General features: G+C 42.7%; 1 protein-coding gene across 3 annotated transcripts in view; it reads right to left on the reverse strand.

The window, feature by feature from the left end:
• Positions 1–20,946, reverse strand: part of SPECC1L (sperm antigen with calponin homology and coiled-coil domains 1 like) — a 142,581-nt gene that overhangs the window by 113,263 nt on the left and 8,372 nt on the right. Inside the window, exon 1 of one of the 3 annotated variants that reach the window (XM_044243828.1) lies at positions 2,326–2,406. The exons of the other annotated variants lie outside the window; for them this stretch is intronic. The gene's annotated coding sequence lies outside the window, so the exon portion shown is untranslated. Of the gene's footprint in view, positions 1–2,325; positions 2,407–20,946 lie in introns of those variants that run through there. 3 annotated transcript variants of the gene reach the window in all.

Consider the following 20,946-nt stretch of genomic DNA (forward strand, 5'->3'; position numbering starts at 1 on the left):
TGACTGAGCTACCCAGGAGCCCCAGCTTCCATGATTTTCTAAAATGACCCCTATCAAAGGGCAAAGATCCTCGTAAACAGATGCTATTTCACCAGATCTTGGCCCCTACCTGGTTAATAAGGAGGAATCAATAACCCTGCCTCGAGAATCTCTAGAGTCCCCTGGGCATGGGAGAGATTACAGAGGGGAGGGAAAGGACCAGCATAGTTCATAGCACTTCAAGTGCCTGAAAATGAAAGGAAAAAAAAAAAAAAAAAAAGGACGCCTGGGTCAGTTGGGCATTCGTGTTCAGCTCAAATCACGATCCTGGGGTCCTGAGATTGAGTCCTGCATCCCACTGCCTGCTCTGTGGGGAGCCTGGTTCTCCCTCTGCCTGCCACTTCCCCTGCTTGGGCTCTAACAAATAAATAAATAAAATTTTAAAAAGAAAAAGAAAGTTGAAAAGGGGGCGCCTGGGTGGCTCAGTGGGTTGGGCCACTGCCTTTGGCTCAGGTCATGATCTCAGGGTCCTGGGATCGAGTCCCGCATTGGGCTCTCTGCTCAGCAGGGAGCCTGCTTCCCTCTCTCTCTCTCTCTCTGACGGCCTCTCTCTCCATCTACTTGTGATCTCTGTCAAATAAATAAATAAAATCTTTTAAAAAAAAAAAAAAAAAAGAAAGTTGAAAAGGGGATGTGGTGAAAGTTACTACTATTTCTTCCCCAGTCCTGCCCAGAGCTGTCAACAGCACCCATCACTACCTCTAGTCCAGGGACGCCTGGGTGATCCCAGGGTCCTGGGATTGCTTGGCAGGAACCCTGCTTCTCCCTCTCCCACACCTGCAGCTTATGTTCCTTCTCTTTTGGTCTCTCTCTGTCAAATAAATGAAATCTTTAAAAAAAAAAAAAAAAATCTACCTCTAGTCCAGAGAAGTCAAGGTTTGGGAGGAATAAAAAGTAGTTCTCACGGGACGCCTGGGTGGCTCAGTTGGTTAAAGCAGTTGCCTTCGGCTCAGGTCATGATCCCAGAGTCCTGGGATAGAGTCCTGCATTGGGCTCCTTGCTCGGCAGGGAACCTGCTTCTCCCTCTGCCTCTGCCTGCCTCTCTGTCTGCCTGTGCTTGCTCTCTCTCCCTCTCTCTGACAAATAAATAAAATCTTAAAAAAAAAAAAAAAAAGTAGTTCTCACAGTAACAGTATGGATCCTGCCTCCATAAATACTAAGTATACTAAATAATACTCCATAAATACTAAGAATAATCTCAAACTACAATAAATCCATGAAGTATGTCAGATATATTTCTCAAGTAATATTTCTTAAAAACATCAAAACTGATGCACTGCGCCCAAAATAGGGAAAGGCACTGAAGGCCTTGAGCTCCTCCCATGGGGCAGGCATCATTTCCCAGCTGTGCGCTACCTGGTAAAAGTTCAATGAATCCTCACAAGAGCCCATAGAGGCATTAACAGAGGCTCAGAGACTGTAACTCACTCTCCCTGACTCAGCATTCTTTAGTGACAGCAGCATGAATCCAAACTCCATACCCTGCCCACTGCTCCATATGGTCCCCAGTGCAACCACACACAAGAACTTCATCAGGCATGTGTAGTTTTCATCTCAACAAATATTTCACAAGATATGAACAAAATGTAACAACACTAAAACTATACTGCGCAACTTCTAGATTTATCAATCTGTCCTTTGGATCAGTGCTGATATTCTTTTTTTTTTTTTTTAAGATTTTATTTATTTATTTGACAGAGAGAGAGATCACAGGTAGGCAGAGAGGCAGGCAGAGAGAGAGGGAGAAGTAGGATCCCTGCTGAGAAGAGAGCCAGATGCAGGGCTTGATCCCAGGACCCCGAGATCATGACCCGAGTTGAAGGCAGAGGCTCAACACACTGAGCCACCCAGGCGCCCCTGTCATGTTATTTAATATAAAATCTATCTTTTTTAGAGCACAAAATTTATCACCAGTTCTAAATCAGTATGTATTAAGTTACAGCTGTAAAAATAAAATTCTCAGCTATAATCACATTAATTTATAGATACCTGCTACTTTTTCATTTAAAATAATTATTTGTTAGGCATGGCAGGCAGAAGCACAGCTGCCCTCGTTTTACAGAAATAACCCTGCATTAAGAAGGCTGCAGTCTGGGTGGCCAGAACTCTCACCAGGATGTCGTTGTACTTGGGACTCCCCAGGACAGGATTTAAAGTTCCAGGAGCCCTACCCAAAGCTAATTACACATCCACAGCCACACAGGAAGCTTGAGTTTTCTATACATCTACAAGGAGATCACATAATTAAAACCTACTGAAGAAAACAAATAAAGGGCCATCTCTTACCTGACAGATACGGTAGAGAAAAAACTACTTAAAAGTCAAGCCACGGGGCGCCTGGCTGGCTCAGCTGATAGAGCATTCAACTCTTGGTCTCAGGGTCATGAGTTCAAGCCCCATGTTGGGTGTAGAGATTACTTGAAAAAAAAAAAAATCAAACCACAGACTCTTAAAAATGGTAAACATTTTGGAGGCCATTTTATAGGAAATCCTGCATGCAACATCACTAACAAAAAAATCTTCTAGTTACAAACATCTACTGTTGAAGGAAACGGACTACTAAAAAGTTCTGAAGCAAGTCATTATTCACTCAACATTCACTCAATACTTTGTGCCATGGAAAATGCCAGTTCTCTAGGACACTAGTCAGACAAGGCATAAATAAATACATGGACACATAAAGATAATTAAGACAAAAATACCTACTTTCAAGGAGCTCACAGTTTACTGGGAGAATCAAGATACATAAACAAGCAGTGAAGAGGATACCATCCTTCATAAATTCTGCTGATAAAACAAGGTAAACAGATATACAAGGCACAATGGCAGTAGAAAGAGCTAGTCCTCGGTTCTGTCTCTCAGGAACCAGCTGAGAGGTGCACCTCAGAGAGTTATGAGAAAGCATGGGCTCACCTGAGGGACTCCAAGAACTTGGGTCTGACTAGAATACAGAAATGGGAAAGGGCCCAGCAGGCCAGTCAAGCTCTGGCCTTTGTCCAAAACAGGATGGCAAACTACAGACAGACTAAAGTCAGTGCAGCCCTAATTAGGATTTACAAATCCTAAAGAGGAACCTGGTGCTGGTGTGGATAAGCTGAAGCAGCATAACATGCTGGCGGAGCTCAGGCATGAGAAACCCTGATCGGAATCTCCTTCCCTCTAACTCTCTTCCTCTGACCTCACTTTAAGCTCTCCATTCAAAAGTACCACTCTTGGGGCGCCTGGGTGGCTCAGTGGGTTAAAGCCTCTGCCTTCGGCTCGGGTCGTGATCAAAGGGTCCTGGGATCGAGCCCCACGTCGGGCTCTCTGCTCAGCAGGGAGCCTGCTTCTCCCTCTCTCTCTGCCTGTCTTCTCTGCCTACTTGTGATCTCTTCTGTCAAATAAATAAATAAATATTTTTAAAAAAAAAAAAAGTACCACTCTTGGGGCACCTGGATGACTCAGTTGGTTAAGTATTAAGACTCTTGATTTCCGCTCAGGTCATGGTCTCAGGGTTGTGAGATCAAGCCCCGCGCTGGGCTCCATGGTCAATGCTCCATGCTCAGTGCAGAGTCTGCTTATCCCTCTCCCTCTGCTCCTCTCCCCAGTGCTCTCTCTCACAAATAAATAAAATCTTTAAAAAAATAAATAAATAAAAGTACTACTCTAAAGCCGCCCCTCTCCCAGAATCTGAACACCAGCACAGTGCTACTCTAAGTCTGCATTTCTTCCACAGCAACCCCCATGAATCTCCAGCCACACCTCCAGATTCCACACCATCTGCCTCTCGGAACTGGGCACCGATGCTACACAGATCTGGTCTGGCAAGCAGAGCTCAGTGTGACTATTACTTCTCTTGATGTAGACACTGAAGCTCTTAACTTAATCAAAAGAAAAGCTGCTTTTCTATGAACTACCAGAAGCACACACTGAGTTCATGGTTACCTAATACTCACATGTTTTCACATCTTTTTTTTTTTTTTTAAGATTTTATTTATTTATTTGACAGAGAGACAGTGAGAGAAGGAACACAAGCAGGGGGAGTGGGAGTGGGAGAGGGAGAGGGAGAAGCAGGCTTCCAGCCAAGCAGAAAGCCCGACATGGGACTCGACCCCAGGACTCCGGAATCACAACCCAAACCTAAAGCAGACACCCAACAACGGGAGCCACCCATGCACCCCTCACATGTCTTTTTCATGCAAACGGCCCCTAAGCTGCTTTTTCTCTCCCCAACCACCTGCCAACATTTTACTACAGAAATTTTCAAACACATGGAAATGTTGAAGAAACTGGAAACACCTCACTGTTCTCCTTTTCATAGCTGTGTAATTTATATTCTGAAAAAAATTTACACCTGTATCTGCTAAAATTTTCATTTGGTCCTTCAGCTCAAAGCCTTTAGGATATCTTAAAATTCTGACTTTGATTTAAAACTCAGAGTTTTCCCTCAAACAAGTGCTGTCTTTAACCTAAGTCACATGTCCATTCAGGATCCTCAACTACAATACAAGGAGGTTGGATTCTAAGGAATTTCTTTTTTTTTTTTTTTTTAAAGATTTTATTTATTTATTTGACAGAGAGAGATCACAAGTAGGCAGAGAGGCAGGCAGAGAGAGAGAGAGGAGGAAGCAGGCTCCCTGCTGAGCAGAGAGCCTGATGCGGGACTCGATCCCAGGATCCAGAGATCATGACCTGAGCCGAAGGCAGCGGCTTAACCCACTGAGCCACCCAGGCGCCCCGGATTCTAAGGAATTTCAAAGGTAGCTTTTGACTCCAAAAACCTTCTACTTTAGCAAAATTCATAGAACTGATGACAATGTTACATGGGTCAGAGCAAAGACAAGTTTCCCTCCAGGTCTCAAACAGCAGCAGAGTACTGAACTAAAATCAGGAGAGCTAGGTTCAAGCTCCAGCTTTGCCACACAAGCTGTGCAACTGTGCAGACTCTTAATCACTTTCTATCTTTGCCACTCTGTTTTCTCTCCTATAAGAGGAGCTGATAAAACTTAAATGTAGAGTTCCTGGACAAAATAACCTGTATAGACAATGAAAAAGAACAAAAATTCTGATACACTCATTTCAGGGGAATTCACCTTTCCGACGCGCAAAGGTTGGGAGGGGAAAAAAATGTGCAACAAGCCAAGATCAGGGATGGCAATTTATCTCAGTGACTCAGAAACTCCATCCTCACCAACTACCCACCTATAGGGAGCACATCAATCAAGTTTCAAAAATAATCCCAAAAGGACCTGGAAAATTTATCTTTACTGTCAGGATACTGCATCAAGAAGGAGCTACCCTGCACAGAGAACACAGTGTCTTGGGAACTGTCAGAGAGCTAAGGCCCCAACCTCATCAAGAAGCACCAGGGCGCCTGGGTGGCTCAGTGGTTTATAAAGCCTCTGCCTTCTGCTCAGGTCATGGACCCAGAGTCCTGGGATTGAGCCCCACATTGGGCTCCCTGCTCAGCGGGAAGCCTGCTTCTCCCTCTCCCACTTTCTCTGCTGTGTTCCCTCTCTTGCTGTGTCTCTCCCTGTCAAATAAATAAAATCTTTAAAAAAAAAAAAAGAAGCACCTTCAGCCCTGGCAGCATGTGGGACAGGAACCTGATGGCAACTACAGGGGCATCCCCATCTCTTCCTCCTACAGTCACACCAGGACTTCTAAAAAAGATTTTTTTATTTAACAGAGAAATCGCGGGCGCAAGAGAGCACAAGTAGGGGGTGTCACAGAGGCAGAGGGAGAAATAGGCTCCCCACTGAGCAGGGAGCCCAATGCAGGCTCCATCCCCAGACCCTGGGATCAGGACCTGAGCTGAAGGCAACTGAACCACCCAGGTGTATCAAGTCACAACAGGATCTTTTTTTTTTTTTTTTAAGATTTTATTTATTTATTTGACAGAGAGAGATCACAAGTAGGCAGAGAGGCAGGCAGAGAGAGAGAGGAGGAAGCAGGCTCCCCACTGAGCAGGGAGCCCGACTCAGGACTCCATCCCAAGACCCTGAGATCATGACCTGAGCCGAAGGCAGAGGCTTTAACCCACTGAGCCACCCAGGTGCCCCCACACACCAGGATCTTGACAGGGTCACTACTTTAGGTCACTACTTTTTCCTCTGAATGCCTCCTATTCACCTCCATTAGAGCCTCTTTTTCCTTCTGTTATGCAAAATGTATTGCTATTTAAAATGATTTAAATTTAACTGTTATTTAATTGATATTTTTAAATCGACTCTGCTCCTTTAAAACAACCAGTACCCTGGAGACTGCCCTACCTCGCACAAACAAATATGTAACATTGGGCAAGTTACTCGACCTCTCTGGAATCTCAGTTTCCTCATAAGTAAAATGGGCTGCTAATGCTACCTCCCTGATAAGGATGTTGAGAGGATTAAAGTAATGAACCTAAACGGCTTAGCAGGGTGACAGCCCACAGTAAAGATGGGATAAATGTGAGCTCTCAGAACGTAGAGAAAGAACACTCTGCATGCCCCAAGTATGACTAATGGCCTTATTAAAATAAAAGCAGCAATTCAAAAGACACTTTGAAAGAGAAACCCTTTATAAGGAATGACTAAAGACTGTTTATACTCACTACTTAGATTAAATTATATACTACTGCACATAGATGTCAACAAACAACACTTGCTTCTGGTTCTTTCCCACTGAAAATTATATATCAGGAAATACTGAAAATATATGGTAAGGAGCTCATTGGAGTGATTATCAAGAGACCTGGATTGTGGTTGCAAGCCTGACAAGTCTGCATGACCTTGATAAGTCATGCTAACTCTGTGAGCCTTGTTTATAAGGCAAGGAGGATGGATCAGGATCTTTCAGAAATTCAAAAATTCCATTTCATAATTTATACCATTCAGAACCAGGAAGCAAAACTACTTTTAAAAAGGAAACTGTTAAAAGAAAAAAAAAAGGAAACTGTTGATTAGGTATGACTTTTTTGTGCCTATCAACATGCCACTAAAAATCCAAAAAGGGTTTCAGCCCAAATGATATAGATACATTTCTCTCTTATTTCACAAACTCCGTATATGAAATGTAGGAATTATATTAAAATGTAAAATAAGAACAGACTTAAAACACGGAGGAGAAGGAATCACATAGTCAAGGGAAAACTGAAAATTAGGAAACTAGCCACACCGGAGTCAGTAACTAACTACAGGTTACTAAACCAATCAAAACCAAAAAACCAATCTGATAAAGCATGTGGGCTACAAAAACCAAACAGAACGCTGAAAAAATTAAGTAAGAAATGTTTTAATTAGATAAATCCTAATGCAGTCAACTGATCCAATAGTGAATTCCTCAACACATACATATTTCTAACCCTTCTTTTGTGAATTATGACACACAATCAGAAAAATGCATTTAAATGTAAACATTTTACAAACTCAGAGTGACTCCATTGAAATTACTCAGAGGAAAAGTGTGAGCCCTGTCATGTCAAAACCCTGCACACGTGCAAGTGGGCGTGTGTGCAAGATGCATGAAACAGGGAGAGGAAGGAGAGAAGCCAAGGTGAAATGGTTTTGGACATACAACTTTCTGATTAGTCTGGATCCACATATAAAAGTCCATTACCGCTCAAAATACTTCAATGATTACTAAGCAGCTGACAATTATAATGCTTAGTGACAATTTTCAAACGCTTATTTTTTTTTTAAAGATTTTATTTATTTGACAGAGAGAAATCACAAAAGTAGGCAGAGAGGCAGGCAGAGAGAGAGAGGGGAGAAAGCAGGTTCCCTGCGGAGCAGAGAGCCCGACGCGGGGCTCGATCCCAGAACCCTGGGATCATGACCTGAGCCGAAGGCAGAGGCTTTAACCCACTGAGCCACCCAGGCGCCCCTCAAACGCTTATTTTTATTGTAACACAATACCTTCTCATTTTTAACACCGATTTTTTAAAGTTTACTTATTTACGTAATCTCTACACCCAACGTGGGGTTCAAACTCACGACCTCACAATCAAGAGTCATATGGTCTTCTGACTGAGCCAGCCAGGTGCCCTGACACTGATTTTAATTCATGCCTAAAATCAGGGTGTGATTATCAACTAATGTGCACATTTAATATAGTAGTTTGTCTTGTTATGGTACTGTTTCCAGAAATCAATGATTCACATTATGACTTGAGAGAAAAAGGGGGCATTCAGATCCACCTCTTCTCCACTTCCACCTGCAGCCCTGAGAAGGAAGGAACTTCGCCCCAGTGTCCTCTCCTTAACCCTAGGGGTGTACCCCTCTTAAGCACGCCCATGGTCACAGATGAAGGAAAAAAACAGCTACCCCTCTGATTTCCCACTTTCCCTCCCAGCTTCCTCCTTTCCATCCGGTCACGCTCTGTGAAGGGAGTATCAACAGGAGAAAAGCCACACTGACCAACCATGCCCAAATGGATACTGAAGTTAGCACTAAGGAGCTGACAGCGAGTGGGGCTCACAACCCCAAGAGAAAGGTCAGGGGCCAAGTCAGACTGCAGTGGAATGTGATAAAAAACTGAGCAGGAGATGAAGGATAAAGACCTTGTCAAAACTTTGGCTTTGTTAAGGGGAGACAGTCATGAGGAGGTAGAGACACTTTGCTGGTGGTGAGGTTGTTGTTTAAGTTAAAAGCAAGCTGCCTGGAGACCATCAGCAAGAAAGGCCAGTGCTCCATCAGCACACCTGATTCTCATCATCACCCTACGTGGCTGGAAAGGAGGAAGAAACTGGGGTTAGGGAGGTAAACAGCTTGCCCAAAATGTGTGCTCTTTCCACTTAACTATAGCTACTGATAGACAGGATGCTAAGAAAAGGAGTTAATTATCAGCAAAAAAATTCAAAAGCACAATTCCATGTCCATTTGGTTTTGGCCAGAAAGAAGCCCACTAGTATTAATTTATGATTTCTATTATTCTACCAGATTGAACACAAGGAAATCTTTAGAAATTAGAGGCTCCCTGGATTTTTCAAAATTAGAACCATGTCTTCTTACTGCTTTCTAAATAGTAACAGAGAAACACCTATTTTTTTAGGTTTAAGTTTTATTTGAATTCCAGTTAGTTAACATACAGTGTAATATTAGTTTCAGGTGTACAGCGCAGTGATTCAACACTTCCATACACCACCCAGTGCTCATCACAAGTGCGCTCCTTAATCCCCATCACCTATTGAACCCATCTCCCCACCCCCCACCTTCCCTCTGGTAACCATCAGTTTGTTCTCTATAGTCAAGCCTTTGCTCTTGGTTTGCTTCTCTCTCTTTTCAAAAACCTAATGTTATACCAAGACCTCTTCAGATCCATTTCTGGAGCTCTTTTTTAATATAAGCTGCTGAAAGGCCGTTAAACTGACAATACTTAACATTCCAGACTAGTGACAAGGCTGGAAAAAAACAGCCTAAAAGAATTTTGGCTATAGTACACAAATTATTTTTCCAGATTTAGTCCAAAACAAATTGGTTCCCGAAGTTCAAACTCCCAGAATGCAAGAAATTTTGAGTCTCCTCTGGCCATTCCCTCCTCAGCCAAGGTTTGTGAATATTTTCAAAAAGAAAAAGTTTATTCAGGACCCCTTCAAGCCACGGCTTTATGCTCAGAGTTTTGGCGGGCAGTTACCCAACAGTACAATGCTATATTCATAAAATAAACTGTTAGCCATTAAAAACACTAATCTATTTTTACATTTATAACGAACTCTCTGACCCAAAACACAAAATGAAATATTTTCTTGGCATTTCACCATTCAAATCTAACAGTGTAAAAAATCCTTTACAAATAAGCTTATTTTTTTAAAAAGATATTTATTTATGAGAGAGATAGCAAGAGAGGTAACACAAGCATGGAGGAGCTGGAGAGGAATAAACACAGGGAGTCCGACACAGGGGCTTGATCCTAGGACACCGGAATTAGGACCTGAGCCGAAGGCAGATGCTCAACGACTGAGCCACCCCAGTACCCCTAAAAATAAGCTTAAAATGTGGGGGGACACCTGGGTGGCTCAGTTGGTTAAGTGTCTGCCTCTGGCTCAGGTCCTGATTCCAGGGGCCTGGGATCAAGCACCGGTGTTAGGCTCCCTGCTCATGTGGAGTCTGCTTGACCCTCTCTCCCTCTGTATCCTGCCCCACACTCATGCTCTCTCTAATTCTCAAATAAATAAAACCTTTTTTTTTTCTTTAAGATTTTATTTATTTGTTTGACACAGAGAGAGATCACAAGTAGGCAGAGAGGCAGGCAGAGAGAGAAGGGGTCGATCCCAGGACTCCGAGACCATGACCCAAGCAGAAGGCTGAGGCCCAACCCACTGAGCCACCCAGGCGCCCCTAAATAAAACCTTTTTAAAAAGTTAAGCTTAAAGGGCCACCTGGCTGGCTCAGTCAGAACATGCAACTTTTTTTTAAAGATTTTATTATTTATTTGACAGAGACCACAAGTAGGCAGAGAGGCAGGCAGAGAGAGGAGGAAGCAGGCTCCCTACTGAGCAGAGGGCCCGATTCGGGGCTCGATCCCAGGACCCTGAGCCAAAGGCAGAGGCTTTAACTCACTGAGCCAGCCAGGTGCCCCAGAACATGCAACTCTTGATTCAGGGTTCTGAGTTCAAGCCCCACACTGGGTATAGAGCTTAAAAATAAATAAGTAAATAAATAAAATTTAAAATAAAATAAAATTGACTAGAAAAAGAAATGAAAGAGACTAAGTGTCAGTGAGGACATGAACACCTGGAACTCTCACACACTGCTGCTAGAAGTATAATACAGTACTGCTACTTTGGAAAACATTCTGGCAGTTTCTCATAAATTTAAACACATACCGTTATTATCCAGTAATTCAGCCCCAGGTATTTATCCAAAAGAAATTAAAACATATATGCACACAAAGACATACATAAAATGTTCATAGCAGCTTTTTTTTTTTTTAAGATTTTTATTTATTTATTTGACAGACAGAGATCACAAGTAGGCAGAGAGGCAGCAGAGAGAGAGAGAGAGGAGGAAGCAGGCTCCCTGTCAAGCAGAGAGCCCGATGTGGGGCTCGATTCTCAGGAACCTGAGATCATGACCTGAGCCGAAGGCAGAGGCTTAACCCACTGAGCCACCCAGGCGCTCCTCATAGCAGCTTTTTTTTTTTTTTTTTTTGTTAAGATTTTATTTATTTATTTGAGAGAGAGAGACAGTGAGAGAGAGCAGGAGCGAGGAGAAGGTCAGAGAGCGAAGCAGACTCCCCATGGAGCTGGGAGCCTGATGTGGGACTCGATCCCGGGACTCCAGGATCACGCCCTGAGCCGAAGGCAGTCGTCCAACCAACTGAGCCACCCAGACGTCCCTCATAGCAGCTTTTTAAAAATACATACAATACCCCCAAAACCAGAAACAACCCAAATGCCCATCAACAAGGAAATGGACAAACTATGGTATAGCTATATAATGAAATAAAACCCAGCAAGAAAAGGGAAAATCCACTGATAACATGGAACGGCACGGATGAGTCTCAAAAGCATTATGATAAATGAAAGAAGCCTGAGGGGCACCTGGGTGGCTCAGCCCTTTAAGCACCTGACTTTTGATTTCAGCTCAGGTTGTGACCTTAGGATCATGAGACTGAGGCCACACTGGGCTCCCCACTCAAGGAGTCTGCTGAAGATTCTTTCTCTCTTCCTCCCCCTCTGCCCCTCTCCCTTGCTCTCTCTCAAGTAATAAATAAAGCTTAAAAAGGAAAAAAAAGAAAGAAGACTGATACATTCTATTTACATGAAGTTCTACAAAATGCAAACTTTTCTATAGTGTCAGAGAGCAGATCAGTGGTTGCTTAGGGAAGGAAGAAGGGGAGATTAGTTGAACAAGATGTAAGAGAACTTTTGGGGGTTATGGAAATACTCTGTATTTAGACAGAGGTGCTGCTTATATGGCCATATACATTTTCAAACCCCATTACACTGTACATTTAAAATGGAAGCATTTTGTTTTAAATAAATTACACTGAAAAACTCATTTAAAAAAATAGTAAAAAAGTTCCCAATTGTTCAACCAAAAAGTCAAAAATTTAGAATAGAGAATTATTTTGTCAACAGCATAAAGGAAGTCCTTCTAAACTAAACAAGTTAAAATAGATCAAATGGGGCACCTGGGTGGCTCAGTCGGTCAAGCAGTTGACTCTTGATTTCCGCTCCAGTCTTGTTCTCAGGGTTGTAGAAAGGAGCCCTGCATCCAGCTCCATGATAGGTGTGGAGACTACTTAAGAGTCTCTCTCTCGGGGCGACTGGGTGGCTCAGTGAGTTAAGCCTCTGCCTTCGGCTCAGGTCATGATCCCAGGGGCCTGGATCGAGTCCCGCATTGGGCTCTCTGCTCAACAGGGAGCCTGCTTCTCCTCATCTCTCTCTCTCTGACTACTTGTGATCTCTCTCTCTGTCAAATAAATAAATAAAATCTTTAAAAAAAAAAAACTCTCTCTCCCCCGATCTCCCTCTCCCCCCTCCCTGTGCCCCCTTTTTAAAAAAAAGATTCGAATTTGAATTTGATTTAATAAAAGTGAAATCTTTTTCAACAAGCATTTCACTGGTTCATAAAATGAAAATTAATTTTAAAATACTGAGAAGTCCTTTTTCCTTATGTCTATGGAGTATAAGGTCATGGTCTCAATAGTGGGCAGTTTTGCCCACTTGGGGACCACTGGCACTGTTTGCAGACATTTCTGTTTATCACGATGGGGGTAGAGGTGCTACTAACATCGAGTACTAGAGGCCAGGGATAGTCAAAACATCCTACAGTACACAGAACAGCCCCTTTCGACAAAGAACTGTATGACCCAAAACATCAATAGTGCCAAGACTCAGAAACCTTGGTATACAGGGATTGGTTTAAGCCTGGGAGGAAGAGAAGATCTCCATTTTTTTGTACCTTACCATATACAGGGCCATATCTGCACAGACATTCTGTTGAGCTGAAAAAGCCAACTCAACAGAATTGGCTGACAGGAAGGGAATGTCTCTGCCACAGGCCTATTACTCCTCTGGTTTCCGTCCACATTTCCTGCTAAAGGACAGAGAGCTCAAAGAAGGGCTTTCTCTGATCTCCCAGAATGAAATGTGAGAAGGAGGCATAAGGCCTCCTTTCTTACCTGTACCTCCTTCTGCAGTCCCCCTGCTGCCTGGCATAAACTGATGACCTGATGATCAAACTCTACCACTCTCCCATTCCTCTGAAACCTTACTAGCAAGAGGGAAAGAAGGAAAAGTAAAACCTGTGGGCCAACCACTGTAGCCAAGCACTACACTAGAAATTTCACACACTTCATTTCATTCAATCCTCCTTCATCTAAGGAGATGGATATGATTATCAAGTCCAAGGTCTGACTCCAAAGCCCACACCAGTCCACCACAACTGGATAACTCCCTGGATTGTCTTTCTTTTTCTCAAGGGGTGGCCTGTACAGTGCGAGTACTGAGGGCCTCCAGAGTGCTCTATGTTCAGAGACATTTAATTATGGTGGGATGTGCCTTGGAAACGAACAGCAGATATGGCTTATAGCATTCCCTCCTCTCCAGCTCTGCCAGCTCTGCCACAGCCCATAACTATAGAGGATGGAACCAAACGCCCCAAAAAGACAAGAATCAAAGCTATGAGGTGAACAGCCTGAATCAGTGCTGAAAAGGACATGTTTGTCATAAGTAAATCCTAGTAAACTCTTTCTAGACATACCAGTTAGCCACCTGTTACACAGTTTACTCCTATTATAAGATACCCTGTAACTGCAGACGTGGAGACCTTCTGCTCACTCATTAGTGGTAAGATAAGGATGTAAGAAGGAAAAAGAAAAATCAGTGGGAAAGCACTTCCTTCTGAGTTCAAAATGTCATGGTCCACACTCTTGAATGCTGAGATAAACCATGTAACTCAATTACACTGATTTTGCTGTTGCCGATTTAGGACTACACTGTTCTTCACTGCATGAGTAATGTATTGCAAGTTTAAGCAATAGAGCTCAATCACCCGTCAGAATTTCCATTCAGATATTAAGGAAAACAGAGGGGCTACTGAGTGGCTCAGTTGAGTGTCTCCCTTTGGCTCAGGTCATGACCCTAGGGTCAGCAGGGAATCTGCTTCTCCCCCTCCTTCCGTGCCCCCCCCAATCTCATGTGTGCGTGCTCTCTCTCAAATATATATAATCTTAAAAAAAAAACTGAACATGTAAAATATGTTTCTTTCTACTTCTTCATTCCAATTTTTTAAAAAGTAAAATTTCGCATGGGAAGCCTGGGTGGCTCAGTCTGTTAGGCGTCTGCCTTCGGCTCGGGTCATGATCCCAGGGTCCTGGGATCAAATCCCACATCGGGCTCCTTGCTTGGCGGGGAGCCTGCCTCTCCCTCTGCCTGTGCTCTCTCTCTCTGACAAATAAATAAAATCTGAAAAAATAATAATAATAAAATAAATAAAAAATTAAAATTTCGCAACACTACTACATGATGTTAGCATACTGTGAATTTCAGTAAAAGGTTACTAGTAGCAGATATTAAGAATAATAGATTCCCGGGGCACCTGGGTGGCTCAGTGGGTTAAAGCCTCCGCCTTCGGCTCAGGTCATAATCTCAGGGTCCTGGGAGGGAGCCCCACATCGGGCTCTCTGCTCAGCAAGGATCCTGCTTCCTCCTCTCTCTCTCTCTGCCTGCCTCTCTGCCTGCCTCTCTGCCTACTTGTGATCTCTGTCAAGTAAATAAATAAAATCTTAAAAAAAAAGGGACACCTGGGTGGCTCGGGTGGTTGAGCAACTGCCTTCGGCTCAGGTTATGATGCGGGAGTCCCAGGATCAAGTCCCACATCGGGCTCCCAGCTCCGTGGGGAGTTTGCTTCTCCCTCTGACCTTCCCTCTCATGCTCTCTCTCACTGCCTGCCTCTCTCTCTCTCTCTCTCAAATAAATAAATAAATAAAATCTTTAAAAAATAAAATACAATAAAATCTTAAAAAAAAAGAAGAAGAATAGATCCCCATACAAAAGTCATCCCAGCATCTTACCTCCAACTTAGAAAATCGGAGTATTAAAATGCTAATATAAGGCTCTGGAAACAAGTCAAAGAGAAACTTTCAACTCATTAGACTGTTTAAAAAATAATGGCTATTTTCAAATTTGAAAAGATCCAGAAAGCAGTAGCACTAGTCACTAAAAGTTATCAAGAGGCAGATTCTGGAACAACTAATAATCAGAGATGCCCCTACACCAAATGAACTGCCTTCAAAGTAGCTGGGTCCTCCTCCTCACTCTTCAAAAGCCTTCCAGTGGGGGCTGGGAGGGCTGTTTTATCATCAGACATCAGCTGAAATGGGAAGTTCCTACACTAACCTCAGTTAGCTGCCTATCAGATATTCACAATGGTTCATTGCTAAAGGCTCCAGATACCAGTGGGATAACTTTAATTTTAAAAAGCACTGTATGGTACATCTGCATGAAGAATTCTCTTAGCTGACCGTCTCACTTGCAGCATGGCACAGAGAATCACTGAACAAATACCCAGTCTGGGCTTCTGACAAAAAAAATTTTTTTTAATTTCATTGACAAAAGACAAAACAGTAACTGCTATGCAAAAATTCATCAGCTTTCGGGGCACCTGGGTGGCTCAGTGGGTTAAGCCTCTGCCTTCAGCTCAGGTCATGATCCCAGGATCCTGGGATCGAGTCCCACATCGGGCTCTCTGCTCGGCAGGGAGCCTGCTTCTTCCTCTCTCTCTTTCAGCCTGCCTCTCTGCCTACTTGTGATCTCTGTCGGTCAAATAAATAAATAAAATCTTTAAAAAAAAAATTCATCAGCTTTCTGAGAGATGACAGGTCTTTTTCTTCCTGACCTCACTAATCTCTGAAACCACCTTCAGAGGTGTGCAGTGACTGAGAATCCTAATAATCCTTTCTCAGAAGTCACTCATGTCAACACAGAACCTACCACTGCTTGCTATGTCTCTGCGCATTTGCAATAACTCCTTTGGTAACTCCTTTGGCCAGGCAAACGCAGCACCTATGAAGCTTTTTCTATGCAAAATTTTGCACAATCACATGCAACTGGGAATAAAATAAGGTAAGAACCTTGGGCGCTTATCTCCAACGATATTAACCTTCAGTGAGAAAGTAAATACTGAATTAGCCTTTCATTAGAGAATCTCATACTTACATAATAAACCTCTCCTTAGCCTACCAGCCTAGTATACCATCTTCAATTTTCATTTCCAGTTAAAAAAAAAAAAATTCCTCTAAGAATAGGATCAGGAAATAAATTCCAAATTCATACTTTACTGTCATTTTATTGAAAATAATACAGAAGGAGGGGTGCCTACCTGGCTTTGTCAGTAGAGCATGTGACCCTTGGTCTTAGGGTTGTGGCTTCAAGCCCCATGCTGGGTGTAAAGATTACTTAAAAATAGAATTTTTTTTTTTGAGAGAGTGTGTGCATACCCGAGTTGGGAAGAGAGGGACAGGGAAAGGAGCTGAACACAGAGACTGATGGAGGGCATGATTTCATGACCCTGAGAGTGACTTCAGCCAAAATCACAAGTGGTACTCTTAACCAACGGAGCCACCCCAAAACAGAATCTTTAAAAGAAATAAAATAAAATTGGGCGCCTGGGTGGCTCAGTGGGTTAAAGCCTCTGCCTCTGGCTCAGGTCATGATCTCAGGGTCCTGGGATCAAGCCCCACATCAGGCTCTCTGCTCAGTGGGAAGCCTGCTTCCCTTCCTCTCCCTCTCTGCCTGCCTCTCTGCTACTTGTGATCTCTGTCAAATAAATAAATAAAATCTTAAAAAATAAAATAAAAGAGGATACATTCCAAATGTGATAAAATGAACCAAAAAGAACAGAATTATCATTAAATCTTATCACAAGGATATACTCCAAATGTGATAAAATGAACCAATCAAACACAAGACCATCTCACACTTAAAATTTGCCTCTGAGTGGTTAAGAAAAAAGATGCAAGAAAGAGAAGAGAGGAGGCCCAGCTAAGTGCTCAGGCAATAAAGGATGCAGAGGGAGGATGCAAAGAAGGGGAGCAAGTGGAGAGAAGACTTCGGTAAAATAGGTCAGGCATCATCCCTTGACATCCTGCAGCCTTTGTTACCAGGTAGTAACTCGAAAGGGGCAGCTCCTTCAATATTTGGGCAGTTTATGCAGCTAAGTATCTGTGAAATTGGAACTGCCATTTATCAGAATATCTGCCAAAGCAACACAAAATAAATTCCTTCAACTATTTCAATTACAAGAGAAACAATGCCCACCTAAGTCTTCCATTCTCCAGGCTAAATAGCACTGTAGTTCCTTCAGCCTTATGACAAATGCATTCTAGTTGAAAGGCAGCATATCATAGTAAAAAGAACATAAAACTGGGCGCCTGGGTGGCTCAGTGGATTAAGCTGCTGCCTTCGGCTCAGGTCATGATCTCAGGGTCCTGGGATCGAGTCCCGCATCGGGCTCTCTGCTCAGCAGGGAGCCTGCTTCCTCCTCTCTCTCTCTCTCTCTCTGCCTGCCTCTCTGTCTACTTGTAATCTCTCTCTGTCAAATAAATAAATAAAATCTAAAAAAAAAAAAAAAACATAAAACTTTTAGTCCTGGGATCGAGTCCCGCATCGGGCTCTCTGCTCAGCGGGGAGCCTGCTTCCTTCTCTCTCTCTCTGCCTGCCTCTCTGCCTACTTGTGATCTCTGTCAAATAAAAAAATAAAATCTTAAAAAAAAAAAAAACTTTTAGTCAGAAACTATGGCTCAAATCCAATCTTGGCCACTGGTTAACTCTGTATTCTTAACCTCATTTCCTCATTTACAAAATTAAAGAAAATAATAGTTGTGCTAACTACATCAAGATATGGGGCGCTTGGCTGGCTCAGTCATTGGACATCCCACCTTTGGCTCAGGTTGTGATCCCAGGGTCCTGGGAGTAAGCTCCATGTTAGGGTCCCAGCTCAGTGGGAAGCATGCTTCTCCCTCCCACACTCTCCCTGCGAGTATTCCCTCTCTCGTGTCTCTCTGTCAAATAAATAAATAAAATCTTATTTAAAAAACTACCTCAAGATGTGTTGTGAGAGGACCACATTTAATGAAAGGTACACATGAAATATATGCTTTTTCAGCTCTGTGGATATAGATGCTCATTAGATTCCACAGTACTATTAATATAGACTTCATAAAACTCATGTATTTGTTTTATAAATAAAATTTTGGAACCCAACCCAACGTGTATGATGGCTGAGGGAATCACAGCAAAAGACAGGAGAGGAAGTGATTAAGAATCCCAGTACAGGGGCACCTGGGTGGCTCAGTCGTTAAGCGTCTGCTCTGCCTTCAGCTCGGGTCATGATCCCAGGGTCCTGGGATGGAGCTCCACATTGGGCTCCCTGTTTGGCAAAAAGGCTACTTCTCCCTCTCCCACTCCCCCTGCTTGTGTTTCCTCTCTCACTGTGTCTCTCTGTCAAATAAATCTTTAAAAAAAAGAGAGAGAGAATCCCAATACAGCTCAACAGCTTCCTGACTAACATTAATATTCTACACTAAGCCTTCAGAAATACAACTTTAACATAAACTTACAGGTTGCACTTTTTTTAAAAAACAAGGAATGTAGGGCACCTGGGTGACTCAGTGGGTTAAGCCTCTGCCTTCTGATCAGGTCATGATCTCAGGGTCCTGGGACTGGGGCTCTCTGCAACGGGGAGCCTGCTCCCCCCTCTCTTTCTGCCTGCCTCTCTGCTTACTTGTGATCTCTGTCTCTCTCTCTGTCAAATAAATAAAAAATCTTTAAAAACAAAACAAAGGAGCATCAGTAACTGAATGCCAAAAAACTTTTTTTGCAAAATATTTTATTCATTACAATGAAATTCTGGTTACTAATAAATGACTTGCATTCCGTTATGATGGAGCTAGGTCCAGCCAAGCAAGCCTTTGAACTGAACGGGAAGGTTAAGTATGTGTCTAAAGGGTGCATTTCTAACTTCATTACCAAGTCCAATATAAAAATACTCAGAACAGGGACGCCTGGGTGGCTCAGTTGGTTAAGCAGCTGCCTTCGGCTCAGGTCATGATCCCAGCGTCCTGGGATCGAGTCCCACATCGGGCTCCTTGCTCGGCAGGAAGCCTGCTTCTCCCTCTGCCTCTGCCTGCCTCTCTGTCTGCCTGTGCTCGCTCTCTCTCCCTCTCTCTCTGACAAATAAATAAAGAAAATCTTAAAAAAAAAAAAAATACTCAGAACAGAAATGTTTAACTGCAGTACTTCTAGAACCAACCAAGAGGGGTTGGCTGCATATCAATATAAATCTGTCCTTGTACGGATGGACATCATTTTTCCCTCTAGGCTTAACCACTCTAGAAGATCCAGATTATTTTCCCTAAGCATCAGCATGAATAATTTAGAGTAGGCCTTACTATAGTGACAACCTCAATAATTCACAGGGCAATATAATAAATACATAAAAGTTCAGAAAGAAAAATAAGACTTTTGTATGGGCCTGCAAGTTTTGCCATGTCACCCAAAAGTACTCTTAGCTACATCTATCAAAAACTTGTAACACATACATACTCTACCTGGCTTTGGAAAAAGGTGTCTATTACTGATCATTAGAGCAAGAGGGCTTGGATACAATTTATAAATATGCAAACTTTGGGGTGCCTAGGTGGCTCAGCAGGATGGACTCTGACTCTTTATCTCAGCTCAGGTTTTCATTTCAGGCTCTTGAGTTCAAGCCCTGTGTTGGGCTCCATGCTAGGTGTGGAACCAACTTCAAAAAAAAAGGAAACTTTGTTACCAAGACCTTTTAAGGCTCATCAGTTTATCTGCCCAAAAATTCCATATCCACATTTAGCAGTTGGTTGTTTTCTATTTTTTCCTTTATGAAAATGTTTCTACTTTTACCTGCAAATGATTAATATGAATACAGACTTACAGTAGCTTGTAACATTTAGGGTAATCTCTAGCCTTTAGTACTTTACACTATTCAGAAAGCTGCCACAGACTCAAACTGCACTGGTAAAACCCAATCTGCATTACTTACTTATTTCCTAACTTCTCACCACTCCCCTACCAGAAAGTAAATCCAAAGAGTGCAAAGGATTTTGTCTGTTTTGTTCAATGCTGTTGCCCCAGAGCCTGGAAGTGCCCGGCACTTAAGATCTTGCCACATAATATAGGGTGTCTGGGTGGCTCAGTGGGTTAAGCCTCTGCCTTCGGTTCAGGTCGTGATCCCAAGGTCCTGGGATAGAGCCGCATCAGGCTCTCTGCTCAGCAGGGAGCCTGCTTCCCCCCACAACACCCTGCCCCACCTGTCTCTCTGCCTTCTTGTGATCTCTGTCACAGAAATAAACAAAATCGTTTAAAAACAAAAAAAAAGTCACATAATAAATATCCGCTGAACTGATGGAGCACCTGGCTGGCTCCATCAGTAGAGCTTATGATTCCTGATCCTGGGGTTGTGAGTTTGAGCCCCACAGTGGGCACAGAGTTTCCTTAAGAAAACTAAATAAAGCTAAATAAATAAATAACTCTGCTGAACTGAATGACTAAATGGTGTATTTTTACTATGGAATACTACTATGAAGCTATTAATCACAATGAGTCAGAGTGATGCCAGCTGATTTAATGGAATTTCCAGAAATACTAAGTGAAGAAAACAAGAAGTGTCAAAAAAAAATTTTTTTTTAAGTATACTCGCAAAACCTTACACTGATGAGTAGGTGGAGAATCTGAACCCCTCATACACTGCTAATGGGAATGTAAAATGATGCAGCTTTGGAAATTTGTTGGTTCCTCAAAGTTTAGCACAGGAATCACGTGACCCAGTGACTCCACTCTGAGGTACACACCCAAAAGAACTGAAAATATTCAACCACAAAGAAACCTACACATGAATGTCCAGGGCAGCATTATTTATAATCACCAAAAGTGGAAAAAAACCAAATGTCCATCAACATGAACTATTA

Source organism: Neovison vison, chromosome 3 (assembly GCF_020171115.1).
Source record: "Neovison vison isolate M4711 chromosome 3, ASM_NN_V1, whole genome shotgun sequence".
In the NCBI taxonomy this organism is placed as follows: Eukaryota; Metazoa; Chordata; class Mammalia; order Carnivora; family Mustelidae; genus Neogale; species Neogale vison.